The 22696-nt window shown below is 48.4% G+C and overlaps 1 long non-coding RNA gene across 1 annotated transcript; it reads right to left on the bottom strand.

Annotated features, from left to right (window-relative positions):
* Positions 1-11543: 11543 nt before the first annotated feature.
* Positions 11544-21743, bottom strand: LOC122462774. Its single transcript, XR_006285528.1, has 2 exons — positions 21334-21743; positions 11544-12191 (listed from the first exon to the last, which is right to left on the bottom strand). It is a non-coding gene; the product is annotated as an uncharacterized LOC122462774 (long non-coding RNA).
* Positions 21744-22696: the final 953 nt, after the last annotated feature.

Consider the following 22696-nt stretch of genomic DNA (forward strand, 5'->3'; position numbering starts at 1 on the left):
CAGGCTGTTGAAAGGTGCCTCACCCACAGCCTTGATCCCGTTTGTCCCCCAAACAGGGGCAGCACCGGCAGCAGCCACGTGCACCAATATGCTCCGAATTGCTCCCCACGTCTTGAAGCAACGTCCTGCAGGAAGAGAGGTGGGGTCAGCCTCCATGTCAGTCCCTGTGCTCCCTTTCTTTTGTCAATTGCAATGGAATTGAGGAAAAATCCCAAAGCAAAGTGTTCCGATAACATCAAAACATCTGGTTCAATCTTCTCGAAATGGAGCGTTTTGATTTTTCATTTCAAAACCACCTGTCAGACCAAAATTCAGTTTTTTATATAAACATTTTTTTAAAATGTTTTAAAAGGCCAAAACTGGAACAAAATGTTTTTGTTTTACGTAAACTAAATGTTTCAATCAACCCCAAATTATTTTTCCCCCCAGAATTTCATTTCGTAGGAGAATTCGAAGGTTTGTTTGTTTGTTTCCTTTCCATTTTGCAATGGCAAAAAATTCGAAATCAGAAAATTTCCCGCAAAATGGAAAATCTAGTTTCTGCCCAGCTCTATTTAAAAGACCCCAATGATGCCTTGGCACGTCTATTTGGGGGCTGTTTGGTGGGCGGCTGGCAAGGCATCCCCTGATCTTTCACAGAGTAGGGCACACTAGTTTTCCACATTCCAACTCTTCCATTTTATAGGCCATTCCTCAGAAATGGGTGATGCAGAGTTGGAAGGATTTGTCCAGCAGGGCTGATGAGAGAGGGGAGGGCAGAACAATTGTACCAGGGACCTGAGCTCAATGGGCCCCCCCAGAATATCTGTATTGTCTGTGTAAATAAAGAGACATGGCAGGGGATTGGGCCCCAGGGAACATGATGTACCAGGGCCCCATATTTCTCTCGATGGGCCTGCCTGCACCTTCCTAACTGTAACTCAGGGGAAAGGGGTATGTGTTGAAAATACCTCTCCAGCATGGTGTCATCCTGCTGGCGCTGCTGGAGGTTTGTGGTAACAAGGAGGAATTGGAGGCTGTTGAGAGGGTAAGCAATGGAGAGATAGACTAAGAAGAGTGCTGGCTACCCTTATAGACAACGTATAGGTCAGGGATAGGGCAGAAGGCCCATCATTCTCTGAACAACGAAAAGGAGCCGGGGTCCTTACTGGTGCTCCATTGCTAGGAGACGAGGGAGGAGCCAGACTAGTCCAGCCAAGGCCATTTCTTTGCATTTTTCCTCACATGGCAGTAACTGTTATCACAGCATCTCTCTGTCCTGGGAGTCAGTGTGGGCTAGTGGTTAGAGTAGGGATCTGCAACAGAAGTCAGGAGGCCTGGAGTCTGTTACTGATATCGCCACTGCTGAACTTGGCCACATCCATCTGTAATCTGGGTGTAATGCTAAGTGAAAGGCTGGGAGACCCTTATGTGAGAGGTGCTAGAGACGTGCTAAGTATTATTAGGATTGATAGTTGTGTCAAGGGTTTTCTTTTTCTTGTATCACGGGGGAGAGAGGAAGAACAAAGTGCTAATGATGTTGGCAATTACCCCATTTGCAGGTGCTGGCTCAATAACTGTGCACACAGATTAGGCAAACAATTGCACATGAAGTTGAACATCTAAATTTTAAAAAATATGGCTACTCTGATTATGATTGATTGTTGAGTGCATGAGCAACATTATGGTAGTGCCCTGAGGTCATGATGAAGATGTGGACCATCAGGTGCTATACAAATATAGGGGTGGATATGCTTCCTGCCCCAGATTGCTTACGATCCGTTTCTTTTTTCATTCCAAAGAGTCAGCTGTCAAACTGGGAATGAGCACCCCAGGGTTTACATCTGTGACTGTCTGGGGCAGGATTTACCTGCCAGAAAACAGCTGAGCAAGGTGTCTTGCTACGTCAAGGAATAAGCAAAGCTACTTAAACACTAAACAAAGGATAGTCCTTCACTTTAGCTGCCCTGGACATAGCTACCGGGCTGTCCCTTGGAGCTCAGAGGCTCTTTATTCATGAAAACATCCACACCGTATAAGGAAATGCCTGGGCGATGGAGCTGAGAACATGCAGCGCCTCTGTACAGGGACACAAGGAGAACTCATTAACTGCATTTGTAGGGTGCGCGGAGACCTTGAGATGAAAGGTGGGTTGTGTGCAGTTTTGTAGCAATGCAGTTGACAATAGTGATACTGCCATGTTCTGAGCTAGTTCTACACAACTCCATGCCATTTTTATAAGGGCGTGAGAGAGCAAAGTATCCTGAGTCATAGACTATGACATTTACCCCTGTGCTGAGGGCCAGCCTGAGGCCTGTGCAGCATTTAAAGTCCCATTTCAGGCCTACTTTGAGGTCTTCTTGTCTATACTTACTGGGGGTTCGACTTGCGGCGATCAATGCAGCGGTGGTCGATTTAGCAAGTCGAGTGAAGACCCACTAAATCAACCGCAAATCACTCTCCCGTCGACTCCGGTACTCCACCAGAAGGAGAAGAGTAAGGGGAGTTGACAGGAGAGCGTCTCCCATTGACATCACGTAGTGTTGACCCCGCAGTAAGTAGATCTAAGCTACGTTGACTTAAGTTATGCTACTAACGTAACTCAAATTGCGTCGCTTAGATCAACTTTCCCACGTAGTGTAGACAAAAGAGGATTTCACCCTGAATCAGAAGAAATATCTTTTACTCCAGCAGTGTCTGTTTTTAAGGGCAGGGCTGCACTACAGGGTTAAATCGACCTAAGTTACACAACTCCAGCTATGTGAATAATGTCGCTGGAGTTGACGTAGCTTAGGTCGACTTATTGCTGTGTCTATACCATGCTAGGTCGACGGGAGAAACTCTCCCGTCGACTTACCCTTGTGCTTCTCATTCCGGTGGAGTACTGGAGTTGACGGGAGAGTGATCTGCAGTCGATTTAGCAGGTCTTCACTAGACCCACTAAAGTAACCCTTGTTAGATTGATCGCCGCAGCGATCCACGGTAAGTGTAGACAAGCCCTAAGTCTCAGTGAGTTTCATTTGGAAGCAACAGCACTAAGTGGGTGGACAACGTGGCATGCTGATGGAAGTCCTAGTCAAATAGCTCTTTAAATATAAACTTAATAGCACTCAGCGTCTTCCCGAATGGTGGTCCCTCGGTGCACTTTACAATCTATACACAGAAATGCAGCCCACCTCCGGGACACAAGACAGCATAAGGCACAACAGCAGAGCAGAAATTTGTATTGCAAATATTTTTGCCTCCTAACAATAGCATTTCTCTATCCCCTTGGTGACTGTCTGGCTCCCGCTGATAGGCCTTGATTGGACTGTAAGGCCCTGTCTACACTAGGGAATTTCTCTACAAATGCCCCACCATTGGGGACACTGGCTCAGCACCATTCATGTTAGCAATGCTGGGACCTCTAGTACAGCTGGATCCCCAGTTGCCAGTTTCATGTAACCCTGTTCAGAGCAGGCTTATCAACATGGTGCTAAATGCTGGCAGTAGCCAGCAGCTCATCTATTCTGGGACTCTCATCATTGCTGGCACTGGTGGGTGGGTGGATGGAACCCATCTATCCTGTTTCCCTCTGCCTTTAAATGATGGGTCACTAGTCTGCACTCGTATCCAGTACGCAGGAAAGTTCCTTCAGCCTCCATGTGTCCAGGCACTAATGGGGAACAGAATCACACTCTGTAAGCAAAGGTTACCCCTAAGTTATTAGGGAGTTTGGGTGGTTCGGGATATTGGGAATTGGGTACAAAGCTCTCCCCCATAGGTCACCAATATCAGTCCTGATCCAGCCAAGGCTGACAGTGATTGAAAGTCAATTCAATAGCGTGTTTGAGATCAGCTGTCACCTGGAGCTCAAGTCCTGCCTCTAGTGGGCATGCGGCTGAAAAAAACCAACAATGCCAGTGACGGCACTTGTGGCCCTATTTGTCACACTAGCTGGCAGCTAGTCTGCTGCAAGGCCAAGGACTGAATGATCAGGGAGACAAAACTCTCCTCTGGTGGTCCCAGTGGGTCCTGGAAGGGGGCACATTCTCAGGGTGGCACAAAGGAAGCTCACATTGCTGCTGCTTAGCCCTGCTTATTTTGTGGCTAGACAGAGGACTTCAGGCTGCATTACTGGCAGCCCAGCTGTGGTCTCAGGTCTGTAAATAAAGCTTACCAGCTGGACCAGGATGTGCTGCTTGGTGCCCTTGGTGCCACATCTCCGCTGTCTTTGTGTTGGTGCCATGAATACCCCGATAGGCACCTCTCAGTGTATGTCTCTGTCAACTGCTGCCACACTCAGAACTGGGCGAATACTAGGGAAAAAATACTGAATATTTTTGTTCAGGCTCCTTTTGTGTTTGCTTTCCTTAGATATTCTAGCAAACAAGTTTCCTGGCAGGAATGTCTGTGGAAACAGTGAATGTTGCAGAATATTCACGGAAGGCAAATTTCACATTTATGATTGCACCAGAAACTTGATTCGGAACAATACCCTGTCACCTACACGTCCAACCAAACCAGCTGAAATTTTGAGTATCAACTCTTCTCAGGGAACTGCTTATGCACAAGCTTCAGCTCAAGAATTAGCCATAGAAAGTATTCAGCAAACCACTTCAGTAATAAAGAAATTTTAAAAACCTGTGATCTACTTTTAGATAATTTGCAAAGATTAAGAGAAGTGACTCCATGCAAAATGACTGACTTAGTGCTAGTTGACAGGTTTCAGAGTAACAGCCGTGTTAGTCTGTATTCGCAAAAAGAAAGGGAGTACTTGTGGCACCTTAGAGACTAACCAATTTGTTTGAGCATAAGCTTTCGTGAGCTACAGCTCACTTCATCAGATGCATACTGTGGAAAGTATAGAAGATCTTTTACACACACAAAGCATGAAAAAATGGGTGTTTACCACTACAAAAGGTTTTCTCTCCCCCCACCCCCATCATGTGCCAGCAATGCCCCTCTACCATGTACATTGGTCAAACTGGACAGTCTCTACGTAAAAGAATAAATGGACACAAATCAGATGTCAAGAATTATAACATTCATAAACCAGTCGGAGAACACTCCAATCTCTCTGGTCACGCGATTACAGACATGAAAGTTGCGATATTACAACAAAAAAACTTCAAAACCAGACTCCAGTGAGAGACTGTTGAATTGGAATTCATTTGCAAATTGGATACAATTAACTTAGGCTTGAATAGAGACTGGGAATGGCTAAGTCATTATGCAAGGTAACCTATTTCCCCTTGTTTTTTCCTACCCCCCCCCCCCCCAGACGTTCTTGTTAAACCCTGGATTTGTGCTGGAAATGGCCCACCTTGATTATCATGCACATTGTAAGGAGAGTGATCACTTTAGATAAGCTATTACCAACAGGAGAGTGGGGTGGGGGGAGAGAAAACCTTTTGTAGTGGTAAACACCCATTTTTTCATGCTTTGTGTGTATAAAAGATCTTCTATACTTTCCACAGTATGCATCCAATGAAGTGAGCTGTAGCTCACGAAAGCTTATGCTCAAATAAATTGGTTAGTCTCTAAGGTGCCACAAGTCCTCCTTTTCTTTTAGTGCTAGTTGCTATGTAAAGGGCCATCTGCAGGGAATGGCCCCAGCAGCTCTGTATCTAAAATCATGAGCCTCTGATGGATTAGTAAACTTCTATGATTGGTGTAGCCATTCGAGGGGTACAAAGAGCCATGCTGTGCTACGGTGGGTCAGGTTACATCTAGAAGTAGAAAACAATCCCAGAGAGACAGGGAGGAGAGAGGCTCCATTCTGATACACAACACCCCCACAGCCACAGCAGCCAGACCTCCCAGAAGGACCCACTGTGCTCTTGGGGCAGTTTTGAACAGCATCTCCTCCCAACATCACAAAGGGATGGGGATTAGAAATGTCCTTCTCCCCTCCCACCTGAGCATTGTGTAAGTGATGTTTTCCTGTGGCAGCTGTAAATAATGTTACATAGTACCTGCTTCAGGTTAATCCATAAATACATACACAAATGGCACAGGAAGGACTTACACTTTATAGCACTTGGTAATCCAGTGATTTTAACACAGTGTCAACAGCAGTGCAAAGGAGCAGGAGGTGACTCTCTTCTGGTGGGGGGTGGGGGGGAGGAGGAAAATAACCAAGAGGCCCGTGAGGCCCAAATGTTCAGAATCATGCACGTGCCGGGGCGCACCTGACACGTCTGTAAAAATACCCTGACGGCTTCAGCAGCTACAGTAAATCCTCACCCCAAAGGCTAGCTACCCAGCCCACCAGTTTGGGTAGCGTCTACACTGAAGAGCTACAGCAGCGCAGCTGTGCCACCGTAGCGGTTGAAGTGTAGATGTACCCTAACTATCAGAGGGTGAGGTTTGCCAAAAGTTGTGGGGGCAAACAACTTAATTAGATTTCAGAGACAGCTGGACAAATCTACAAGTGCGATTGCATGACGAGGTTGCTTGGGATGGGAAAAGGAAAGGAAAGGGCAGGGCTCGGCAGCCCTGGGGCTCACTTCCAGTTTATGTCTTATGTTCCTAAAAGCTCATGCTTCAGCGTTTCAGCTGGCTACCTACAAGGGTCAGGAAGGGATTCCCCTCCCCACCCCCCAAGTGTATTCTGGGAAGATTTTTTTAAAAAAATCTCCTTCCTCTGAAGCATCAAGGACAGAGGTCCTGGAACAATTTTGATAGTAGGGGGGTGCTGAAAGCCATTGAACCAAACTGTAAACCCTGTATATAATGGAAACCACTTTAAGCCAGGGGGTACGACCCTGTATATAATGGAAACCACTTTAAGCCAGGGGGTGTGACAGCACCCCCAGCTCCCCTAGTTCCAGCACCTCTGATCAGGGATGGCCACAGCTGGAGATGGGACATTGGCCAGGTGGGCCAGGGCTCTGAGGTGGCACCAAGCAGTTCCTGCCTGCAGTGCTTGGCTGGCTGGTTCGTGCTTACATGCTGAGGGTCTAACTGATCGCTGTATAATGAAAGGAATTTTCCCCCCGGTCAGATGGGCAGTGACCTTAGGGGTTTTCACCTTCCTCTGCAGTGTGCGGGTGCAGGTCACTTGCCAGGATTATCTGGGTGGATCTTTTCATTTCCCTGCCATTGTGGGGGCCTCGGACACTGGGGCACCGCTCAGCTCCACCTATTCTCTGCCTATGGCACATAACAGTTGAAGTTCCTGAGGGCTGTAATGCTTTGGTCTCATTTCCGTTGTTGGGGTAAGTGTGAGGGTGCTGGGTGTTGGTGCTGGCTTGTGATATTCAGGAGACTAGACTAGACGAGACAGATCTGCTGGTCCCTTCTAGCCTTAACTCTCTGACACTGCATGCTTGCAGGTGGCAGGTACCTTTCACCTGCCTTCTGCACAGAAAACCTCCTGTGGCTGAAAATGGGCGTGTCACAGATTTTATAGCCTCGAGGCAAGGGGGAGGTGTTGGGAGAGCCATACATTCAGCTTCCTGGGATGGCATTGACACGCTGCTCAGCAGAGCCAGTGTCAACAGAAGGCCTGGAGGAAGAAGGCAAAAACCAAACACACGGGCACTTCTCAGAACAAGAGCTGTAAAACCTGTGCAAACCTGAACAAGTGGCACGACAGCGTTTTATATGTTCAGAATCAATAGTTGGGCCCACTAAGAGTATTTGCCGACACATAAACTACATCTACCGCCCGGGGTTTCCCGAGGTTTATGACTCAAGGCCTGGAGTCTTCAGTGGAGTTTGTAGAGCTCAGGTACCTACCTCTACATCTTGCTTTACTGTGGCTCTCAAATCACCAGCCTGCAGCCTCTCCACCATATGCTCTTTAAAGCTTTTTTAAAGGGTGTTTGTTCCACTGCAACCCGAGTACACTGATAAGCAGCCTGTGCTGCCCCCCACTCCCACCCCCAGTCATGGGAGGTGTGGTCAGAGCATAGCATGTGAAATTGGGTGTGCCAGTGCTTGTTACCAACAGCAAGCGTCATGCCCCTGCTTTCCGGCTCGCTGAGTGAGTTCTGCCCCCAAATCAGTAACATCACTGGGGATGCATCCCAGCCACCTCCTGAAATAAATGCCCCAGCCCAGAAAGTGGATTCCATTCAGGTTAACTTCACTTACCCACACTCAGCTAGTGGGGGCAAGGAGTGTTAATACTGGAGATCTGGGTCGGCTGCTGGCAACAGTCACCTCTCAGATAGGCTGTGGACACTGAAAAAGCAGCTGCCCAGAGTAAAATCACCCAGCTTGATGCTGGGCCCACAGTGCTGATGGGGAACAGGAGCAAACCCACCAGCGGGGCCCTGGATCTCGGGGTTCTGTGCAGCTGGGTCTGCTGTAAAGAAGAAGCCACCAGAGCAGTAGAAAGGCCACCCCAAGGGGATGATCCAAGTCTGTCCACAGCAGGCAAGAGATTGTGGAGGAGGCCTCAGCTGGAGCTTTCTGTGATGGTTGGGTAGAATCATAAAATATCAGGGTTGGAAGGGACCTCAAGAGGTCATCTAGTCCAACCCCTGCTCAAAGCAGGACCAATCACCAATTTTTAGCCCAGATCCCTAACTGGCCCCCTCAAGGATTGAACTCTGAACCCTAAGTTTAGCAGGCCAATGCTGAAACCACTGAGCTATCCCTCCCCCCAGGAACAACAGCGAGCAGCCTGAAAAGATCAGTGGCATAGTGAGAGCAAGGAGGGGAGCGGTGGGTGCTGGAGACAGAGGCAATGTCAGGGCAGGAGTGGAAGATGAAGCTGGGAGAGGAAGTGACAGCATGAACCCCGGGCACAGATACCCCGCAACACACACTGAATGATGGGGCTCTAATTCATCTCCAGATGGTGCCTCAGGCTCCACTCTCATCGTTTCTGAGGTCACTGTAAGCTCTCGGTGGAGCCCCATAATTCCCAGCTGCCTGCTCTGCGCTGTCTGTGCGCCTGGGAGCAGTTCCACTGGCTCGAGATCGGCCTGTGGGTGTGCAGCATTCAAGCCTGTCTGGAGAACTCTCTTTTGATCTAGGTGGCAAAGCACTACATTTCAGTGCAGAACACAAGGGGGAGGGCGCTTTCACAAAGTCAAGTGGAGTTCACATCTGGGCCCCTCCTCCATGCCATACAGGAATGCTGATGCATTCGTCCATCCCACCCCACCAGGACAAGGGAGTGTAACAGAGTGGGGTGTGACATGATCAGTCCCTGAGCCGAGCAGGGCTCCTGCATATCCATGCCCCCTCAGGGTACACAGCACAGAGGATGGGCTCAGAGGCTCAGGTGGGGGTAGGGGGCTGCGGGAGAGAACAGTTCTGGGGACCGACCACAGGGCTGGGCTGGGATTTATCATGGCTCCTTGTTATTTATCCCAAAGTGCTGCTAGACATTGCAGAGCTGGACAAAGCCATGGACCCTGCCTCAAACAGCTTTCGGTCCAACCAGAGAGACAAGATGAGGAAACACAAAGCAGAGGCAGGAGATAGGGGAGATGGTAGACAAACCCAAGGGTGCTCCAGGACAGCTCTATGCCAGCTGCTTCTCCTCTCCTTTGCGCAGGTCATGATCTGGGGTGAGGAGGGGAGTAAAGCAAGAGTGCAAACTGCTCCAGGGATCCTGGGGGACAGACTGGCTCCAAGGGGACTGTTCCAGCTGCTTTAAAGTAGAGAATCTTTACTGCTGCTCTGACTGTATATAATGGAATATTATAGTCATGGGGGTGAGGTCACTCCGGGTCCTTTTCTGGTCCTAATACAGGTGTCAGGAGCAGAGTAGGTCTGTCACTCCCCAGAGGTTGGTGCGACGAGCGTTTCCTTTGACTTCTGTCCCGAGGGGTACAGTTGGCCCCTCCTTGCCCTGTGTTTCTTGTACCTTTCAGATCTCAGAGCCCAACTCAAAATCGATCTGGTTTCACACTGATACTGTGGATTCTGTCTGATCAGGGCACAGAACTGTCAAACAGCCCCAGGTCTGTGAATCTCAGGGATCCTCTCTGGGAAGCTGCTCTTAGTTTGGCGTTTGTGATGAAATCCAGGGGAGCAGGCGAGATTCCCGTGGGGTGGGGGCTGAGTGGAGAAGAGAGAGGTTTGGAGCTCCTGAGCCTGCAGACTGAGTTTCAGTGGTTTCTAGTAACAGGGAAGCCTCTTTACCTGGGCTCTGAAATCCCCGTGCACAAGAACGTGACTTCTCAGATTCAGTGACTGACCACTAGGAGGAGATTAGCAGGTTCAGCAAGTGTAGAAGGGAGCATCCCTGGAGACCTCCTGAGAAGGAAGCATGGTCTAGGCTTGTCCCAGAGTGGGAGATTTCCAGCAGCCCCAGCCCCGGGATCATGCTGAATACAGGGACATTACAACAGCTTTTGGGTATGAGCATTAAATCCATTGCCCTGAAACACCTTCGCCCGCCCTCCAGGGGTCTGGGTGACTTCACTGAAGAGCTGCCCTGCTGCCTGTCTCTCTTGCATCATCTTTCCTTCCTCCAGGAGTGGGTCAGGATCCCCCCACCACACAAACAGCTTAGGCGGTGAAGTGTCAGATCTCAGCATTTTCTGCCCTGTACTGCTGCGCCAGGCCGCCAGCATGGAAAGGTCGTAGCAGCGCTGCCGCCAAACAGGAACAGAAAGATCAATAGAGGCCATAGCATCCCAGTTCCTGGGATAAGGCTGGCAATGGCTCTCTCAAGGTCTCGTTCTACTTTGCCAGCCAAAAAATCCCTTTATTTGCTACCAGGCCTGACCATGCCTGTCCCTCCTGCACGCCACACCACAAAGGGCCCCCGGGGCAGGAACAGCCTGAGATCACTCCAGCTGAAAGCTCTTGATTGTGTTGCATGTTGAAGGACCTGGATTTCAGCTCTACCGTCACCTCTGATAGATTCACTAGGGAAGGGACTGGCGGTTAAACCAATGCACGGAACTTGCTGACAAATGTCAACCTGATAAGAGTCCTAGCCCACAATAAATACACCCCGTCAGCCAGCAGCCTGGGTAAATAAAGGAGCCTTATTCTGTGCACCTGGCAGGTTCTGCTGAAACAAAGGGCTAATTCCAGAACAAAAGGCGACCCCCCTCAAGAGCTCCCTGACACCGCCCCCTCCCCACGATGTTTGGATGCAGGGATTCTTAGCCGAGGTGCCCCTGCTGATTTCACCTGTTACAATAGTGTAGGTAGCCACAGCCACGTATGGCTTTGTAGGTCAATATCAGCGCCTCGTATGACACTTGGGAGTGAACAAGAGGAAACCCGTTCAGCGAAACATTCCCCATCTGGCTAGCAGCACTGAGCTGCAGCTTGTGTAGCTTTCAGTAATAGCCCCATATAGAGTGCACTGCCATGATAACGAGACCAGGACTGTATAGCCCACAGGGATAGCCCAGGTGTGATAGCTGTATAGCCCACACCTTTGGAGGTCCCAAAGGTGAGCTTATTCCCACGGGTACATCCAAAGATGGAAAGCTACATATCAAGCATGCTCCAATGCACTGACAGTAATAGTGCTAGTAACACTGCCCATATAGAGAACAGCCCAGTGCATTCGATTATTACATCACTCCCTATCCTTTCGTAATGGGGACTGTGGAACATGTGCCCCTCTGTGTAGCACAGGAGACTCAAGCGCAGGCTGTTGTACCAAGGTATTTTATTACGGATGTTTGTACAGAAACATTTTCAAATAAAGGCCTTTTACTTCCCCCTTACCTTGCAGAGACGGACTCACACCGAGTCGTTTTGCTAAACTCAGCATGGCATGTTTTCAAAAGCAGCCTCTGCATTTGCACACGCAGTTGTGCACCCCCAAAAGCTGCAGCTGTGTGTGTGCAGATACGTGGGTGCCAGATTAGAGGCCAGGGTTAGGACCCTTTGAAAAGGTGGCCCAGAAGGCACAGGGCACCCCTAGGGGCATGGTCGCAGGGTGCAGAGCTCGGGCCACCTTATAATTCATGTTCAAGCATTTGTCAGAACTCTTTAAAAGCCGTAACTTCATTGTATGAACTCCGGCTTCCAATCAAATCTCATTGTGACCAGCATTAAGAGATTAGCTTATCCCTGCAGCCCTTACTCCAGCTGGCTTCCCGGTTACTTGCGCTGAACATGGCTCCTTGTTCACAGCCCTTGTGGTACTTGCTGGGTAGAAATCCCTGTCTGGGGGTGACACTGCTCTAGCTTCTTCCTGGGGCCCAACGGATCCTCTGGAAAATGAATGGCAGCAGCTATAACTTGCTCCAGGAGATGCCAGGTACTGGTAGTAGGTCTTTAACTTTACAGTCAGCCTAGTGGGGAAAGAATGGTATTTTCATAGCAAGTGTTGTGAAAGTTCATCCAGATGAATTCAGCAGAGCTGTGCTAATGACCCTCCCCCACATCTGCTGTCCACATGCCGGACTGCTCTGAAACCCCCACCGGAGAGAACAGGAGAGCACCGAGAAAGCTCCTGGGCAGTGGCTTTGGGAAAACATCCCTTGGGGTCAGTGCATTAAGGGATCCTTCAGGGTTAGGCAGGGGGGTTCTGCCTGCCTCTGAGGTACCTCGTGTGTAACCATCATGGCACTCGTCTGGTTTAAGAATCTCCCAAACCAACATTTCTCCTCAGCCCCCATCTGCCCCTTATATTTTGCCAGCTATTTATGGGTGACCAGAATTTCTGCAGCCAGCACTGAATTCTCTGTTACCCTGAAGTCTCTGGGGCAGGGCCTGAATCTAGTGCCACAGTCCTGTTATCCCAGTCACTAGGCTACTGCCTGGAACCTGTATTGAATTGTCTGTCCCCTGGAGGTCCCCCTGCCACTGGCCAGAAGTAGTCTGCATTTCCTACTAGTCTGGAGTACCTGGGACTAATGCATTCTCCCTTATTTACAGTGATTGAAAAATAGGTTTAGGACCCTCAAAGGATTCACCCCCATGTTACTGACCCTATCTCAGGCCTGCAAGCGTATGTCTACACTGCAGCTGGGCGCGAACCTGCCAGCCCATGTAGACAGACTCATGCTAGCAGGGTTCGAGCTAGCATGCTAAGAATAGCTGTGTGGCTGTAACCACTCTGGCAGTGATTAAGACTAGCCACCTGACCCCCTAGGCTCGAGCTCTGCTCTCTAGCCCAAGTTTCTGCACACACAGCTATTTTTAGCCTGCTATCTCAAACCCCACTAGTGCGAGTCTGTCTGGCCAGGCTTGGCGATTCACTGGCAGCTGCAGTGTAGGCAAAGAAATCCCTGATTACTCTGCGATGCATTTTGCCTTCTTGAGGGTGAACTGTGTAGTGAGATCATGGCCTGAATTGTGGTGACCGTGATGTCTCTGCTCCTCGGGAACGATGGGACTGCTAGAATAGCAATACAAAGGTATCAAACCACCAGGCACTCTGGTCAGCCAAAAGGGACTTCTTAGGATTCCATTTCTGCATAGCGGAAATCAGGGACTCTGCTTGGACATCACAAGTCCTGCCAAGTGGGTCTCCCATTTCAGATGAACATGTATCATTTCAAGGTGACATACCGTGATGCGTATAGTCACAGCATCTCCTCACATAAGGTGGGGCTTTGTTAGGAGAAGGTGTTTGAGTAACAAGGGGCCTCTTCTCCCCTGGGTGCATGGGAAAACAGCCTCAGACCAACCCGAGGGGCACACAAGTCGCAGGAACACAGTGTAAACTGGAAGCTGCTCGCTCTTCAACCACCCCGAGGCTGCAGAATTCAACCCCAGCTCACTGAGTGGAAAATGCACCTGCGAGCTGGGACTAGCTCCTTGTCACAGTGGGGCTGCTCCACAGCATGCGTCATTGGGCCAGGCCTGGTACTGCAGCCTCTCCCTGCCTTACCCCACAAGTTGTGGCTGCCTGCTCGGAGCAGGGCAGCCTGGGCCGTAATTTCAGCGTCAGGCTCTGTGCAGTTACAAACACAGAATTTGGCGGCCTGTACGTTCAACAATCAAACATCAAAGGCATATGCTTGGTTGCAGCGCTTGAAAGCAAGGATCTGACCTGGCCCTGGCATTCTGGGTTAGCACTGGGTGCTCCTCCTCTGTCCCAGTCTCACCCCACGCTTGTCCTGAGAGGCAGCAGGCAAGCCTTCTTAACTGGCCTGCTGGCTCCTGATTGGTCAGCATCTCCTCCTGGCCCTTCTAGGCCACGAAACGACTAAGTCTTATTGGTAGCCCAGTCTGAGACAGTGGGTTTGCCTTGAGCAGAGTGTTGTTAGGGTGTGAACATCTCTATCAGGGGGTGCAGAAGGCCTGAGAGACTCCTGAGGTGACATTACACTCCCTCTATAACGCCCATGGGCTGGGATGTTCGCTGAAAGGGAAGAGGAAGGGAATGTGGTTGAAATTCACTTTTGAACTGAGACTTGGCAATCCTCCCGGTCGTTTGCTCAGCTCTCCTCACCTACACACCTCCTCTTGTCACCAGAGCATTCTTCCTGTCTGCCGACGACTCGGGGTCAGGAACCTTGCCGTTCAGGGTCCCGCACTCACTCTGGGCTAAACCCTACGCAGAATGCCAGGCCCAGAAGCTGGTGGGCAGAGGAAGGCAAACAACCCACAGGACTATGGGGGAGGGTCAAGTAAATGCAGTCAAAGGGGTTACCTCTAGCCCGTCTCCCATGATATGTGCACTGGATGGATAAACTCGCGCTAGCAGGGCTTGAGCTAGCTCACTAAAAATAGCTGTGTGGCTGTTGTGACTTGGGCAGGAACGTGGGCCCCCAAGCCTAGGAAGCTGGGGAGGTTGAGAGCCCAAGCTGCAGCCTGAGCTGCAACATCCACTAATTTTAGCATGATGCCTCGAGCCTCGCTAGCATGAGTCTGTCTACCTGGGCTGGGAGGCTCACTCTGAGCTGCAGCGTAGACGTACCCCTATAGGCCCAGGATGGAAAGCAGCTGGCACCCAGTTCCAGCCGAGACAGAGGAGAACTCTAGGGCTCAGTCCTCATTTAGGGCCCAAACAAACTCCCACTGAAGCTACTGGGAAACTCCCTCAGCAGAGCCCAGCGCTGTTCTCCTGGCTGATGTACCTTTAATGAAGCCTGGCATCATGTGCTGAGAGACAAAGCTTCAACCCTTCGCCTGCAAGTCCCTGGGTGGTGTCTAACTCTCTCTACACTCTGACGTCAGTATGAATTGCTGCTACGTTCTCAGGGTCTCTCTGCTCTGCTGAGCCCTGCCACTTACCACCACATGCACTCAAATCCCCTCTAGCTCTGTCCATATGGGGCGGAGACGGACTTTTTAGGAACTGAATAGGGCGCTCCTAGTCTCGGGAATATCAGACTCTCCAGATGCAAACTTCGTAGGCTGAAACTGGCCAAATCCCTTCTGAAAGTCAGAGACAAAGTAGATGATGATGGGATTATTTTTTACTAGCCCTTACCCCCTATGCAAGCTTCACAGGGACAGTCCTACAGTCAGGAAGCCTGGTGAGTGCCATATATGCAAAATCCTAGCTAGCCAAGTCTGAACTAACTAGCCTGGGACTCCCTGTGTTTTCTCTCATAGCTCACTAGGGAAAAATTAGATTTCCCCAGACAGTGCTAGGGAAATCCCAGACTGGGGCTCTGCCCTCCTCCTGCCTACAACACTTCCTAGCAACATCCCTGAATTTAATTCTGACATTTTGTAGACCGCAAGGCACATGAACCCAAGACTGACACTATGCCAACGCACATGGTATATGTTCTTAGATTAGGATAGACAGATAGACCTCCACAACACCTGATAAAGATATTGGTTCTGTAGTCACTGCCATTGAACAATTTGTTGATACCTTTTGTGAGATGGGTTGGTAGCCTGCAGTGCAATTTCTGGTTTGTTGGCCCCCCTCAGGAGAGAGGCCAAGGACTGAATGGGGCATGGAGATTGAACTCCCCACTCTCCATAGAAGCAGACTCTCAGGTCAGGGTTGCCTGCATTGCCCACACTGCAACTGCAGCTCGTGTTCAGTTTTGCGCCTGTCCTTTGGCTAAAGGGTTCCCGTCTGCAGAGCTAGCAGTTTCTCCCTTTTCACTGGCACTAAAATCCATTTGAATCAAACAAGAGAGAAAGAAATTATGGAGGGATGTGTTTTTGTAAAACGTTCCCATCTTGTTTCTGCTTCTGACACATGCTGCTGCTTCCGAGAAGCAGCCCCGTCCATGCCCTGTCAGCCATCTCTCTAGATAAAGTCATCCTCTGCCAGCATGTTTTGATTAAACCTGCTTTGGGGGCACTTGTACTGGGAGTTATACCCAGTTAATCATTGCATTCTTTATCAGTTGATGATTGATTTAGAAAAGTTCATGGCTTCGGTGTTTGAAACATTTAGTTGACTCAATGTATGCAGTTTATGGTCATAATATATTTTAAAGCTTTTATGACAGAAGAGGCCATTAGCCCAGGGTGCTGGGGGAACCAATTGTGATAAATAATAATGTTATTCTGCCTTTGAGTTCCGGGTTCAGCTTAAAGGGGAACTAATGATTTGCGGTGACGTGTGTTATCTTGGAAGTTAGCCAGATGGCGCTACAGCATCCATGTCTGTGTTGTTAAGTGACTGTTTGGATTATAAACCTCTCCTGCTATGGAGTTACTGGTGATTCTTGTGCCCTAACATTACATAGATGACATCTTTCTTCAATGAGTGAATCAGAAATATTAGGGGCAGGAATATGAGGTCATCCAGTGTATCTGCCTGTGTGGACGAGTGCCTGGGGCATTGCCTATTTTTGACCAACTCCAGAAATCAGGATTATCCCAGAATCTCACTTTTGAGACTTTTTTTTTTAATGTCCAGCTTGATATTTCCTTTTGCTCTAGTTCTGTTGATCTATTCCTCCACCTACACAGTTCTGCTCCCTCCTTGATACTGATACCCTTGAAATATCTCTCAACAGTTCTCAGTTCCCATCAGACCCTTTCTTGCTCTTTTCTGGATCCTTTACAATTTCCCCATCCCTGTTTTTTGTATTGGGATGCCCCAAACTGCACATGAAATCTTCAGGTGTTTTTGGTGTCAAACTAATACAAAGAGGCTTTGAACAGCAAATAGCACAATGTCATTTCTGCTGGGAATGGTTGGAGAAGATGGATGCGGTGTCAAGAGATGAAATATTGTTCAGTATCATGGTGCTACTGTAATGTAGGCTCACTCAGTGTGGGGCTCTGTTCCCCTCTAGAGGTGGCTGGGCCACCGCCAGAGTTTGACGAGCCTGCTACCATCTTGGATAATAGAAAGAGCAGTACAGAACGCCGTACACATCTTATCATAGACACAGGCTACCACAGCATATAAAACCTCCCTGTTCTCTCCTCCTTACACTGGCTTCCCACAGAATACCACATCAAGTTCCAGGTCTTGGTGCCTATCTTCAAGGCGCTCCATGGCCTGGGCCCAGTATATCTAAAAGATTGTCTAAAACGGTGGGATGGACACCCATGGTCAACAACTTTGCTCCTCTGGCACAATGGAACTTTCTTCAAAAAGTGGAAAATTCGTCTATGTGGGAGACAGAACTTCTCAGAGCTGGTCCCAGACTGTGGAATGAACTCCCACAGGAACTAAGGACCATCCCACACCTCCCTACCTTCCATTCCAAGCGCAAGGCACATTTCTTTGACCTTGCCTTCTCTCACATAAACAAGTAGCAACGTGAAAAAAAACACGTGGCAGATATTACCCAGTACTGGGAGGCCTTCAATGGACTAGAGCTGGGTCTTTTAGCTCAGGCAGAGAAGTTCATACTTATGACCCAGAAGTCACAGGTTTGATCCACATTGCCAACAACCCACCAGGGCATGGCATTACACTACCAGGATAAATTATAGTACAAGGCAGAAACTGTAGTTTAAGAAAGATGTTTGTGGTTGTGTCCCCATGGAGTCATGTGGTGGAATGCGTCAGATCGATCTGTCCTTTTGAGTGGCCCCACCCCTGCAGTACCTGAGTACCCCACGCATTTTAAATGAAGTCTTACAGATGGGTAACCGAGGCACAGAGAGATGAAGTGACTTTCCCATAGTTACACCGGGAAGCCATGCAGTGCCAGGAATTGAATCTAGCTCTCCTGAATCCCTGTCCAGAACTCCCACCCCCACCACCATAAGACCAACCTTACTCTCGCATGAGCAAAGAGGCTCTTCCAGGTGAGACCATTCATTACAGCTCCTTGTTGGCTCAGACAGAGAGAGGCTAATGTTTAGTTCAACTGGGCGAGCTGCTACTGCGGCCGCTGCCTATGAACCACAGAGGTCTCATGTTTTAGTCTCAGTGTGTGAACATGTAGGATGCATCCAGAGCATTTCTGGGCCCCAGATGAGGGACTCCATTAATGGATTAACTCCATTTGACAGGTCTAGAGTGAAAAGCCCAATGCCCAGAAGAGGTCTGCCATGCTATCCTGTGCAGGACATCCATCAGGAAGGCTTTTGTTTCAGGAAGATGCTTTTTGTCCTTTGGGAAATCTACTATCTAAGCAGTGACTTTATCTCCTCTTTCCTTATCTATGCTAGGACTGAGATTCTCAGCAGGACATAGTGGTCAGTGGATCCCCTACTTTCCTACACAGCCCCAGCTCCTAATCCATTTGGGCTTCGGAGCAGTTTACCATCTCTTATGGTCCCTTGCAATTAGCCCCATTTGTCCATTTCCCAGTCCTGGCAGTGGATGATGCAAATGGTACAAACAGTGAATCAGGGCCCTTTCCGGCAGGCAGGTCGTTCCGAGGAATTGTTTTGCAAAAAAAATAAAAATTGCTTTGTAACCTTTGTTGATTTTGGCAATTCTCCTCCTCTGACAGCAGCGATTCTGGGTATCGCTCCACTGGCTGGAATTATCCAGGAGCTTTTTCATGTGTGTATAATGAACATGAAGTAGAAGCAAATGAAACCTAAATGAACTGCAAATGGCCTGCAGGGACTAGTGGCAAGGCGCTCGCTGTGTCTGCTGAGCTGTATGCTGAGCAGGGATCCCTGCATTGCAGAGCTGCAGGGATTCCCTGAGTCAGAATGGGTGGCATTTATCTCCCACAGGCTCCAGACTTGCATCACTTCATTCTTGCCCTTTTGTTCTCCTCGAATTTTCTTTTCCACGAAATGGTCATTTTGAAACTGAAAATCTGCCAAAATGTATACACTGTATTTTGAACATTTCCCTTTGAAACCACCTTTCCCCTCAAGATTGGCTCTTGCTTTGCTCCAGAACAGGCTAATTTTCACTGAAATCAAGTTTGTAATGAACTATTCACAAACATGTGGTGCATTTGGGGGCAAAAATAGGTCCATTTGCAATATTAAAATAAAACATGAAATGGAGTCTGCAATTTTTAGCCAAGCTGTGGGAGCGCTGTATAAAAGTAACTACACGGAACTTTTCAGTTCTCTTCCCAGCTGTGCCAGTGACTCACTGCATGATCTTGATTGAATCATTTCAGCCCAGATATTCAAAGCGGCACACATGGAATTGTGTGCACCAACACATATAACTGACCATTTGCACATGCAGTTACCATGACTATAATGCAGACTCAGTGACTGTGCATGCAGATTAGATGTGCAATTGCACTGGCATATCTGTGAGTGCAGTTGTATGCAATTCTGAAAACCTGGGCCTTAGCTCTCTGGGTTAACTGTCTTATTAAAAAATCCAAACCAACCAAACAAACAAAAAAATGGCAGTAACCATAATTACTTCCTAGGGGTGTTTAGAGGTTTTGTCAGCATTAATAAAGCCCTTTGAGATCCTGGGATGAAAGGCGCTGTGTGGGCTAATCTTACCATGGGATATGTTTAAACGGTCTGAGTGTCTAAGTGTTGACAGTTCTCTTTACCTATCCCTTTTGCATGGCAGCTGTTTATTATTGTTCCTTTAATTAGCTCAGGCTCTCTGAGAATGTCCTTTGCAGCTTCCAGTTCAAATGCGTGGATGGAGATTTAGTGGAATCTTTTCCCTACTCCCAAGCATGCCTTATTCCACATGTTCCAAGTGCTTTGGAATACTCGATACCCTAAACCATTCCCAGTGGATCCTTGGCAGCAGAGCACATTTTATGGACAAGTGACTGATTTTTCCTGGGCTTGGACATTTTCAGAGAACTCCTCTTGTCTGCAGTGGTGAACTAGCCTGAGGTTGATTTAAGCACCTTGCAGTGTGTTTAGTTTGTTGTGCCCTGATCAAGCCCCAAATTCCGGTTAGCAGGCAACATGTTACAAAATGTGCAAGTAATGGCATATCTGTCACAGTGTGTGGGCCCCCCTGGGGCCCAGCAACCAGTCTGACTTGGCTGCCTTAACGTGCTATATGCCAGCCCCAGGCGATGCAGGCATGGCATCATCATCTCCTTTAAACACCAGCCCCCAGAAACAACTGGCCCAGGTGCCAAGACCAGATGTACAGATAATTCCTAGGAATTTAAATACTGGGTCTACCCTAGGAGTCTGAGTCTGTTGTGCTTCTTACTCGTCACTTTCACCACTTCACAGACTATATAGCTTTCGGATTATGCCTTAGGGGTCAGTTCATCACCCTCGCGATGCCACATATATGTCCTAGTGAGAGTTATATGTGGAGATCAAGGGGAAAATAGACCCCTAATTAATTCTGCTGAAGCTTTCTGCTCCCTGGAGGCTTCTCCCACCTGTCAAGAATATTTCCAGGAAGTGTTACTGGGCCAGAGCTTCAGCTGCTGTATGTCAGCTGATCGACACCAGCTCTTTACCTGATGCTTGTTTCAATTGGCTAGAGAACCATAGCTCCCTGCGCCCCAGACTGACTCCAGTCAAATTCCTCAGAGCTGCTTATTAACACACAGAAAACTCTGCTCTGTAATTGTTTATGGGACAAATTCCGGCAAAAGGCAAATGGGATTTGACAATGTGGCCAAAATATCCCTGTTTACAAAAAGTATGACAAAATACAAGCCCTTGGCTTTATCTTTCCCATTTGGAAACAGCCACAGAGCAAATATACTCAGGGCACAGAAGGGGGGGAAATTGATATTGACTTTAGAAAAACTGTTCTTTAAAAAAATAATCTCTCTAGATGCCCAGATGCAGTGCTGGACCCCAAAGTCTTGCATAAGGGTTTAAAGCCTGCCTGCTAGCTTGCAGGGTTTGTGTGTGAGCAAGTCATGCAGTAAACTATTCTCTGTTAATTTTTTAATGCAAAATAAACAGGCCAAGAAATGATTAGCATGCAAGCAAGTTCAGCCGAATTGGGGAAATGAGAGAGTGAGGAGGCTAGCTGGAGTTATCAGTTAACCACATGAAGTGCCTCTGCTTCCAAGAGCTAATTCTGCCTGTTGCTTTCTGTACCCTTTTAAATTGCCTTTTTTAAAATTTAAGTAATGACCTAAAATGGCTAGTATAAGCACAATGGGAACCCTTGTTTTCTCTTCTCTTTTTCTGTTTATAATGGCTGTGCACAGGAATTGCAGGTGATAAGGGTCCTACCTGGGTTATTACAGATGATCAGCATCTTCTTCCCCATTCCCAACTTCGAAAGGAAGCTGTTAGATTAAGACGAAAATGTGGAAATCCACTTTGTATGTGCGCGACCGTTCTGGTGAGAGTTTCAGTATGATCCCAGCAGATCCAGCGAGTGAACAGAAGAGACTGCGAGGCAGGGAAAAAGCATAACTAGGTAGTTGCTTGGAATGGAGTTTGGTCAGTGGTCGGAGATCTATATTCTCAGATAGACAGGACTTTGTCCACAAACTGGAATTTGAAATTTCAAAGGGAGAAAAGCAGAAGAGACCTTTCCGGGTGTGGAGATGACTATGCTGATGTCATTTCCCCAGGACTTTTGTTCTTTAGCTTGTAACTCAGGCGGTTTGCGCTTCTCCCTCAGCTTATTTGGTGAATGAGAGACTGAAAGATCAGACAGAGAGAGAGAGATGTTTGTTGATGACATTCAATGTGGCAATAAACACACGTCCCAGCTGTGAAGCTGGGAATCCAGTACAAAACTTTTCCAAAATTTGGGGTGGGTTCAGACCCAGTATTTTGGGTTTGAACCCAGCTCTGGTTTACATACACTCATGGCAAAGCCACTTTGGTCACAGTGGAGGCCTGGAGAATGTAGGCCGAAATGTTTAGAAATGGCCTCTACATTTGCACCAGCTGTGAATTCTTCCTGCGAATTGTAGCAACTGGACATCTAGCTCTAGGCCTGAAGGTGTAATGCAGGATCTTCGATATCCAGTTATTGCCATTTGGGCTTGAAATTTGTTGTGGGTACAACATTGTGCATGAAAAACTAGAGGCTAGGGGGAGGCCCAGCTGAAAAACAGATCTTGAAGGTGAAGCCTGGATGGTTACTGTAAACTTGTATGTGTTTGAGATTCCATGCTCCAGGTACTACTCACTCCAAATCATGTGGCTGCAGCCCTACCTGCTGCTTTGGCAAAAGTTCACCAGGGACCTTAAGAATGTTTATTCTAGGTCTTTCTGATCGAGGGTCTGCTTTAGGGACAACAGTGCAACTGACCACTTGAGGACACACTTTTCTGAGGGCTCCCTGGTCCTATTCTGATTTTCATGGCTCACCGATCTCCCTCTCCAGTTGTGGGACTGGGGATGCAAACACTCACTACTCATCTTGCCATCTCCCACTCCTTCCAGCAGCCCAGAGCCGTAACTCTTGCCTTAGTCCTCTTCTGATGCCTCTTCAGCTAGCTCTCCTGCAGCAGCGCAAAACTTCACTTTTTCTGGTCTGCTAATCTGACTCTGCATGGAAACCTTGCAAGTGAACAGGGGGCCTTGGGATGGCCATTGGGGTCCGTAGGGAGTGCAGGACAGAGCATCTGTCTTTGGT

The sequence above is a fragment of the Chelonia mydas genome, chromosome 13 (genome assembly GCF_015237465.2).
Source record: "Chelonia mydas isolate rCheMyd1 chromosome 13, rCheMyd1.pri.v2, whole genome shotgun sequence".
NCBI classification, from domain to species: Eukaryota; Metazoa; Chordata; order Testudines; family Cheloniidae; genus Chelonia; species Chelonia mydas.